Genomic DNA, 10958 nt, shown 5'->3' on the forward strand with positions numbered 1-10958 from the left:
GACCTTGAAAAGCGAACTAGTGATTAGAGCCCGGTATTTCCTGAGGCTTGTGATTCTCCTGAATAACACAAACGGGTAGTGAGTGTTTGCTGATGGACAGAGAGTTTCTAACAGAGACTTTCCGATCAGGCTGTGAGATACTCTTCCAAAAGCCTGCATCCCGGATTCCACCTAGTTATTTCAGACTCACCTCCATTAACCAAGAAAAGCAGTGCAAGATTCCTGGACTAGTTCACCATGTTGCCAATCAATACTGGAGTAGCAAAAAAAAAAAAAATATTTTCTGGAACACTGTTTTGTAATTCCCTCACTGGGGTGCATTGTGTAGCTGGAAATTCTCTTTGTAATACTCGTGAGCTGTAACCTGGCTCTCTTTCACGATACACAGGCACTCCTATTTGTGAATGCCCTTCCGGTAGTGTTCCAGCTGAAACAGTAAGATCCACAATGAGCTTCCTCATTCCCTTCTTGTAAGAACCTGCTATACAAGGAGATCCTCTGTTAGTGGTGACTGTTTTGTCCCCAGTCCCACTTCTGAAAGAGTGGTCCACAGACGGTATGAGGATGTCACACGCGGAGGGACTGTTACGGAAAAAAACATAGTAGTACAGAATCTCAGTACAGGAAAGTCAGCATAGCAAACGATTTGTTGTGCCCTGATGAGCAGTGATTTTACCTTCTCTTGGCTGCTTATATGGGGCAGCTATGAACTATGACAAATGTAGATTTTTTTCAAAGCAATACAGAATACTCAAACAGAGGAACCTTAATATCAACCACAGTCTTTCTCAGCCATTCCAAAAAAAAAAAAAAAAAAGGCAAAGCAATTGCGAATCCTTTACTTTTTAAAATAGTTAATAATATGGTTTTGTGCACTTCATACTGTCACTTTTTAAATACTGCAGGAAAGAGTTTTAGGGTTACAATAAAAACATACATGCTTTGGTGGGCTCACATAGGTAGAAACTGTACAACAAGACCTGACTCTACTAGCATCTTTTTATTGGTCCCATTGCAGCTATCCTCAGGTACCAAATAGTCTTGATTTTTAAATAAAGATAGTAATAAGAGGAGGTATTCTATAAATTTAATGTTCAGTTGACCCAGCCTTATACTAAAGATAGCCTTATGAGAAAGATTTGCCAAGAGACAGAAGTATATTTTTAGCAGAGAGAAATTTAAATAGAACTTTAAAATTCTTATTTCAATATCCTTGATATCCTGCTCTCTCTCTCTCTCCTTTTTGTTTTTCTCTTTTTTTGGTTGTTTTTGTTTTTTTTTCTTGTTATTGTTGTTGTTGTGTCTTATTTTTGTTTGTTTATTTACCATCTGATTTTAAAGAGATTGAAACTGGAAGTCTACCCATTGGCATAATCTTTCATTCTCCAGTTTTAAGATTTTTAATAACTACTGACATTGCTTTTCTGATACCTGTTCTTATTTGAAATTTTAAATGGAATCTTCCATGTTGAAGCATTAAAAGCTAACAATAATTCATAAATTAATCAAGCTTTGTAAGTCAGATTTGAAAATAACATTGTCAGAGCAATGCAATCCCAAATAGTAATGGGATTCTTGGAAGAGAAAAGAAGTCTGGCTAACTTGCATAGCTTCATCAAAAGGAAATGCCTGCCTCTCCCTGAAAATCCGTTGTAAATACTTTGAAATGTCAGTGCCCCTTGGTATCCATCAAAAACAGTGCATTCACCTGGGGTTAGAGTCTGCTTTCCTAGGTGTTAATATCTTTCTAGATAAGCGCTACTTTCTTGTTTCACTGACTCTTTACCTTGGTTTCTGTTTTACTGTTATGTGCAGTAAGTTTTACTTCTTTGACTTTTTTTGTGACGGAGTTCTTTTTTTTTTCTATGATTTCCATGACATGTCTTTTCTTCTAAAATTTACTACTTTATCAGAAATTGCATTAGAAATTCAAGTTTATTGAAATTTCCATATATAATTCCTTGTGATGTCATAGTCAGCTATAATAAAAATAATTTATTTAAGTAGAGGGAGATAAAATTATTTTTCTATAAGTTACCCAAACATTGTCATCTAATTGAATAGATTGTATATTGCACATACCAATAATACATCTTTGAAATCTTTGATTTTGGAATGATGCTAACTCTCTTTGCCAATTCTAACACCAGGTTCCAAGTAATAACTATAATATATAGAAAACTGAATATTTATTCTAGGGCTAGGATATGAACTTCCCAATTCATTTGAGGACCTATTCTTACTGAGTTTTCTTGATAACAATCTAGTCCAGGTACCTAGTGATAAACCAGTTGGGACTTAGGTGACAGAAAGAAAAGATGAGAATGATAAAGACCAGAACAGTAGCCTGAAAGGAGGTTTTGGTCCTGAGAACTGAGAGGAGACCTGGTTTGACTAAATTTATTGGCCAAAAGTTCCACTTACTTTCCTTTTGAGAAGAGTGGAGTGAGCCTGAGAAGATTGTGTTTGGATGGGGCTAGACATAGGGAACTGGAAAGGAATCTGGAGAGGAAACTCATAAGAAAATTGACAGATGCAAAGGAGAAAAACAAATCTCCAAACGTGCTAATCTTTGAACGTAATATTCTTTTTCCAGCGACTGATAAACCAGCAAGTGATCAGAAGGACTCGGAGCTATTTATGACTATAAATGCATTGTATAACGGCTTTGCTGCAGTCTGACTTCCAAACCAGGAATTAAACACTCTTTTTAAGAAAAAAAAAGAAAAGAAAAGAAAAAAAAATGTCCTGTGCTAGTCTCCCAGCAAAATGTACATGGTTTGGAGACTTCAAAGTTATTATATGAGTTCTCATTTAGCAACAGCTTATTAATAACCCTCAAGCTGTCTCAATCTCTATAGTTACCATTTACAATTTTATACTGTGAAAAAAAAAACTACAGATCAGTGAAAGCATAAAGATGATTCAGAATTTGCCTTGAAGAGGATCTGAGGCCTGGGAGAATCTCAGATGTCTGTTGTTGAATGGGGCATGTATAAAACAGTTGGCTGGATTTCACTGATCTTCCAGATGTGAACAAATATACTATGTATATTGTGTGTCTTTCTAGAACTCAATGGCAGCTGCTGGTGATGTTGTAATTAGAAATCTATATAGAATATAGATGTTTAGAGAGATGGTGCCAATACTAAATTATTTGTGTGGGCTACAAGTGCTTGTACTTCATTTTTTTTCTGCACTCAGAACTGATTTGGTTTTACAACTGTGTGCACAATCTGTTCTTTTTCTGTTGTTGCAGCTTGTACTATTAAAATAATAGAGAATGTTAAATTATTTTGATGTGAATTGCAAATGATTTTTTCATAAATTTTAACATTTTTATCAGCATTGTTTCGCTTTGTACTTGTATAAATGTGATTTATTTTAGCATTTTAAAATATACTTGCCTGCTTCTCAGTTGTCTATATCACGTTATAGTTGGTGTTTGTGAAGCCAGTTACTTTTTGAAAAATATTAAAAGATAAATTATGATATGCCTTCAAAATTATTCCCCTCAAATGCTTAGACTATTGTCCTAGTGGTATTTCCCGAGAATGACAAGAGTCATTTTACAATTTAGCCTTAAGTTCTAAATCATAATATACATTTTAATTATGATCATTGGGTAATAAACTAAAGCAAGTCAACCTCAAATCAAACAGATATGTTGTCCCTAAAGACCTCTAAATATACCTTCTTAGATAAAAATATTTACATTAGAAAAATAACATGAGGACTAAAATTTTACTCTTTAATCTATGCATACAAATTATAGGAGTATTTTCTAAGTTATTTGTCTGGATACTGTTAAAGTTACACACATAAAATTGACAAGGTACATGCATGTACATGTGTATATAGAAATTCGAACACACATTTACATGTTTACTTGTGCCTCTATCCATAAAAGCTTTTGTAAGCAATTCTGATGTGTGTGTATGTTTATGTATAAAAAACTTTCCAAGATAAAAAAGTTTTCATATCACCCTTTACTTTTGACTCCTAAACCCTTAATTTTTTGAATACCAGTTAGAAAAAACATAAAAAGCAGAATATATGCTTGAATTGATTTACAAAAGATAGTGTATATTTTAAAATATGTCCTCTAGTGTTTACACACCTTGTGATGTTTGTGTTCCAGCATAATCTATACAAACATATGAATGCATTAAATTATATTATTGTAAAAATTATATCTAATCTTAAACAAGGTAGCCATTTTCCTACAATACCACACTCAACCCTTCATTATGTTCTCTTTTTCAGCAAGCCATTCACACAAAATTCACCTAAAAGTGAGATACTTGGACAAATAGTAGAAAAAATTTATCTTCTAAAATTTAAGATAGACTTGTTTCAGGAGAAATGTAGAAAGTCACTCATACCCAGGTGAAGAAAAAGAGAATAACAGTAAATACAAAGCCAGATTTATCACCCTAACAACGTCATATCTTAGATAGGTTAGCCTAATTTCTCTCCAATTCAGTTCCTTTTACAAAAAAAAAGGGGGGGGGAGGCTGTGATGTTCCTTTCGTTTCTCATTCCTGGGACAAGAATGCATGTTTGGTACATAGACGATATTTGCAGAATTAGTACCAATAGCATTTAACACATAGCTAATATTCCACAAAAGCTTAAATTTGTGGTGTTCAATCTTGTGCAGAAGTAGAACAAGTAATTTTTAAAGTTAAAATTTTGTCAAGACAACCTACTGAATGAGTTCTCTTTTGAGGACAGCAGTTATGTGATGTGGAATGTTACAGAAAGAATGTTCTTCCTCATTTGGGCAGCATATATACTAAAATTGGAAAGAATGCTTTTCTTCATTTATATCTACTTAATGATTGCCAATATTTTCCCATGCTATGTATAAATGGTCAGCTTTAGAAAAAAAAAAGTCTCAAAATGTTTACTTATCATGGCAGCTAGAGAGATGGTTAAATATGTAAATGTATTATTGAAGCTATCTCCTTAAACATGAACATAACATCTTTTCTTTCTCACGGGATGTTTAGAAATTCAGAAGCAGCTGCCATAATTTTCTTTTTAATTACTTAATTGTTGTTAGTCCATAACATCCACAAGGGAGAAGTTGGAAATCAGCTTCTCTAGTCATTCCTACATTTCCAGATGGAAGTGGTACAGGAAAACTTAAACTTTCACATAGCTAAATATTTTTTAAATTCCCTTGACTCCAGGCTAAAGGCCCTTGTTTTTAACCTGTGCATGAGTCTTTCTGAGTGATACACTAGTTATACACTTACAAACAAGCTTACATTCTCATGAATTAATGTTAAAAACTTACTTTTATATATTAGTGCACCCCAGTAATAAGATAGATGTTATATTGTAAATTATAGGAAGAATATGCCCACAAAAGTATTTGGTTCTCTTTTCTGAGCTGTTGAACCATAAAAGTTTCTACAGTTTTTAAATATTCAAAAGCAGAATAATTTCAAATAATTTACTCTCTTCACCTGAAAATGTACCAGTCTGCAATATGCAAATACAGAGATGATACTTGACACTAGAGAGCATGAATTCCTAGATCACACTTTGCAAACGCTGTAATACAAACTTCTAAATATCTCACTTTGTTCAATTAGTATTCACAGTGATTTGCTGCTCTTCAATTCCGTGAGGATCTTCTCAGATGCTTAGAGCAGAATACTGATGCTGTATCATCTCCATATTAGGCACTATCCTGAACTATGGGACATCTTTCTCAATATTGCTGTACACTTTCATCCTGTTTTCTGACTTCGCATCCCAGTACCAGACTATTATTTCACTTTCACAACTCAACCTGAGGATTTTCCCCAGTGTTTTACTATTTTTCTTTTGATTCATTTTATTTAGGAATGTTGGTTCTTTTAACTCCCACAGCTTGAGATGAAGCAATGTCAACAGTGAAGTCTATCCCCAAGTTAGCAATAGGCTGCCAAGAAATTCCCAGAATCGGTGTTTAGAAGCTATATCCAAGTTCTTAATTGTATAAATGACAAAAGTTGCACAGATACATCTATAAAAATAAAAGATCTAGGTAATGATGTCAACCTTTAGGTGTCGATAGCTACCTTTCACTTCGTTAAGGTCTCTAAACAACTTAAATTCAATCATTGTCCAGTCCATCACCCGACTATCAAACGACCTTGCATCCATCTCAATGCATACAAATAGAAATGTCTTATTCTGCAGTATAAGCATACAATCTAGTATTCCAAGAAAAAGCAGAAACAAACTTTGTTGGGACATCCTAGCTAGTTCTGGCTTACCAGGTTGAAAGAAGTTAGTGCAAATAGGCAATGTTTTAATTTTAAAAAGGCCAAATTTGATTTATAAGGAACATAAAGGGGACAAAACTATGAAGTGACAAAATGAAAATCAAGACCTTAAAAGCAATGTTGATGATGACAAAGCCAACAAGCAGATTGTGATCCAAAAAAAAAAAAATGCAATTGTATCACCGAGTGATGTTGCATACAGAACAAGTATCAGTCAACATGATCATGACACATGAAAAGCAATGACAGAAGTGAATATTAAATGAACAAAGGCAAACGTAAGAATATTAACTTCTAATAACCATACCATAAACAATAACAACCACAAAGATATTATGGTTCTAATAACAACCATAAAGATATTAGAACACTCCAAATGGATGTTTTCATGGATAAAAGACTTAGAAGATAAAACAATCCTTAGCCTGTGTGTGATTATCACTATGCTTCAAAATTCACAAAACAAAGAAACAAAATAAGAATGAAAAGAATCATACAATTGCAATTGTTACCATGCATTACTAAAAAAATATGTCAGGAGCCAAAGAAGATTCATATATCTCTCTAAAAAAAGAAAGAATATATATATATATATACATACATATATATAACAAATACATTCGCATATATTATTTTTTTACTAAAATGTCAACCTACTAGAAATGAACACTATCAGGCAGATCATGGTAGTGTCACATAGCTGTAATCCCATTATCATGAAGTAGGTAAAGTAGGAAGAACTGAAGGTCAAGGCAATTTTAGGAAACTTAGTGAGAACCTATCTCAAAACTGAAAGCTAAATAAATAAAAATCTTCAATCAAGGGTTCTGCACATTGTAGAGAAGCTGAAGAGCCTTCTAAAGAATGTGGACTTTACCTAAATGTATTTACAAAAGTTATTTAATTGAAAATGATGAATTATAATTATAAAACAATACAATTACTGTTGATTAAATAAAAAGTAGTAAAGCAAAGCAAAATGCAAGAAATCATTCAAAGGTATCATGAACACCAGTCTTTTAATTTGAAAGGACAAAAAAAATGGAAAAGAATTCCTGGGATCTAATGAAGTAAAGGAGTCAAAGCACAAAAGCTGGTAAAGAACAGAAGAGGTAGAGCAGAGAGAAGAAGGGGGAGAGGGAAAACTACTAGGTAACATTTCATTCTAATGAATAAGAACATGGAGCTGAATTTAAACAGTGCTTAAAAACACAAATTATGAAAATGAAACAAAAAGAAAGATATAACATGATAGTAATAGTAGAATTTCATGAAAGTCCATTTTAAATTACTTTACTTTAGAAACCACAATTCTAATCCTGTAAAAGTAAAATTTGCCAAACATATAAATGCAGAGTGTGGGGAAAACATGAACATATTGACTGAATTTTCCTGAGGCTTTCATAACTTTGCTATAAAAATAAAACAAATGTGAAATTAAAATAAAATTATAAGATAGTCTAATAAACACAAATTTATTTTTAAAGAGTAAATATTTATGTATTAATTTATAAAACTTTGAACAAGACTTATTATCATGAGCTTGCAAGTAAATAAAAATGTCATATTCCAAAATTAAGGAGACCCTATGTCTATGCAATTCAATGAACTTCTATACAGTTAGAATAGGTATTCAGTACAAAAATAATGGAGCTTAACATCAAGTCTTATATTTTCAGTAGCAAATATACCATATGTATTTATCCATCATCCAACAAAAATATCCATGACAGAATTAGAATTACATTATTTTCCTCTTTCATGATTCATGTCCATTACCTACATACTATCCTTCAAATTGTGAGATTTAATAAATAGTAATACTTCATGAAGCAGTATAGTTTTCCCTGGGAGTTTAAATAGTCAATCTTAGAAAAACCTATCACTAAATACATCATTGACATATTAAAGGGAAAACATGATGTGTATGAAAGACAACATTAGAACAATACAAAAATAACAGAAATGTACAGTTATTACAAAGAATAAATTAGCAACCAAAAGCAGAGGGAAATTTTCTTCAGATAGGAAAAAGAAAGTACTTGTATCCTATGGCAAAGATAATAATAGTAAGAAAATGCTAGAATTCGATCAACTCAGGAATGAAGGAGGTAATCGTATGTGTATGCAGTCTGTAACTGTTAATTAACAAGACCATGTTTAGAGTTAAGTGGTAGTGACATTGGGGAAGTGCCATTATTTACATCTGCACTGCTCTGAGCAAACCAAGACTTGAGCCCATTTTAAAAAAGGAATATTTAATATGAAGTGTTTAGCCCTCCAGGTAAAACTACAATTAGAAGTAAAGGGGATGAAACACTTCATTACAATAAATCTACCTGCAGATTTATATGAAATCTAGGAGAGGTTATTAAAAAAAAGATGTTAAACTTAATAGTTACAAACACACACCCACATCCAAAGAGAAAGAAAGGACGGTAGGAAGGAAGGAAAGAAAAAAGAGAACAATAGCCCCGTGACTTTGAGCAATCATTTTAATCTTGGTATCACTGTATCACCTCCTGAACCCATAGACAAAGTTAAAGACATAGCCATTTTAATACAGTAAAACATAACAAAAGCCCTTAATTTAAAACGTCCTATCCCAGGATTGAGCTACATCCAGTTGGGCTCAATGGGTTCCATGGGAATTCCCAAATAACCAAGGCTGGTTGCTCTCTGGAAACTGACATCCAGGCCCCATTGCTGGAGACAACACCTACGCAATTCACTGAACACAGAGAAGTCAATCTGATACCTACATGGAGCCTTGGCCCTACATTCTAGAGTCTTGGTACAAGAAGGTATTTGGCAAGGGCAGCACAAAGCAGTAACCAACCAATACCTGATTTGACTGAAGATCTACTCCACAAGATAAAACCTATAACCAACACTGCTTGGGTAACCAAGAACCTGAGACTATATAGTCCAGAGACCAAGGGTAAAATCAAACGCCACTGTTCTTTAAGAAAAAAAAAGTGACTATAAAATGATTCATAATGACATTCTGCCATACTCATAGATGAGTGCCTTACTCAGGCATCATCAGAGAAACTTCCTCCTGAAGCAGATAGGAACAAACACAGAGAACAAGGGTCAGACACTATACACAGAATGAGAGACTTTGAAACACTCAGTCCTACATGGGGTACCTCCATCAAATCCCTCCCCTCAGGATTCAAAGAAACCTGATGATACAGAGGCAAAATGATTGTAAGAGTCAGAGGGGATGGAGGACACCAAGGAAACAAGGCCCTCTAAATCAACATGACATCCCTACAAACTCACAGATACAGAAACAGCATGTGTAGGGCATGCATGAATCTGTACCAGGCCTTCTGTTTATATATTATAGCTTCTAGCTCAGGGTGTTTATGGGATTCCTGAGTGTGCGAAAGAGTATGTCTATTTCTTGTGCATTATCTTGGGATCTTTTCCTTTGTGTTTATTGTTTTGCTTTGTTATTTTTTTGTTTTATCTTTTATATTATTGTATTACATTTTTATTATCTTTTAGAAGCCTGTTTTCTAATGAGAGATACAGAGGATTAGATCTAGAAGGGAGGGGAGGTAGGGAGGAACTGGAAGGTGTAGAGGAAGGCAAAGCCATAGTCAGGGTATATTGTGTGAGAGAGAAATCCATTTTCAATAAAAAAGAAAAAGAATGCCCTTAATTTAAAGAAAAATGAATGAAAAAGACACAGGAGCACGTACCACTGATAACAATATTTCACAACACTGTCCAAAAATATTTCCAAAAAAAAAAAAAAAGCTGGGCGGTGGTGGAGCACACCTTTAATCCCGCCAGGCGGATCTCTGTGAGTTCGAGACCAGCCTGGGCTACAAGAGCTAGTTCCAGGACAGGCTCCAAAACCACAGAGAAACCCTGTCTGGAAAAAAAAAGCATAGTATCTTAAAAAAAAAAAACAAATTTCAAAGAAACAAACAAATTCTTAGGAGCAGACCAAATAGATAAAAATAAAAGCTTTCATTCACAAGAAACTGCACACCCATTGACACTATAAAGTCCACAGAATATTCAGATAAGTACCATCTCTTAAATTTTGTTAATAATTTCATGAGTTGATTAACTGTAGTCCTTAGGAAGTGCTTGAATGGAGATACAAAGGCATCGCAGCCATTGTAGCATCAGATATTCAGATCTGCATTTAGACCTACAATCCTCACATTAGCTCAAAAGCAAAACATGAAGCAAGTTTTACTAATATTTTTGCTTGCTTTGTTAAGCAAGCAATTCACTGTTACAACACGCTATCAACCTGTCTTTCTCCAAAGTTGTGGCATAGTTGGCAGAACAGTTGGCATTCCAAATGTTCTTATATTCCAAAGATACAGCAATCATTCTTATTCTGGCATTCCGTAATATGTGAGGACTGACCAGTAGGCTTTCTTCTAGAATAGCTCATGATTAAATTGAAGCGTCATTCCTTGGTTTCACCAGTCACAAGATATGAAGATGTTACAGGAAAACTTTATCTACTAGTGCTGACTGGTAGAGATCAGGACACAATAGTAGTATTTCTCTCAGAAGAATTCAGAGCACCAAGCCTTGGATATGGCATCACATGAAGGACAAGAACTGTAGAAGAGGTTGTTTAGATAAGTTTCCTAGAGAGGATGATAATGGATTATTTGAGATGTTCTTAGCTGAGAA

This window comes from Alexandromys fortis, unplaced genomic scaffold (genome assembly GCF_014885135.2).
Source record: "Alexandromys fortis isolate MF-2015 unplaced genomic scaffold, M_Fortis_MF-2015_v1.1 scaffold_272, whole genome shotgun sequence".
Taxonomy (NCBI): domain Eukaryota; kingdom Metazoa; phylum Chordata; class Mammalia; order Rodentia; family Cricetidae; genus Alexandromys; species Alexandromys fortis.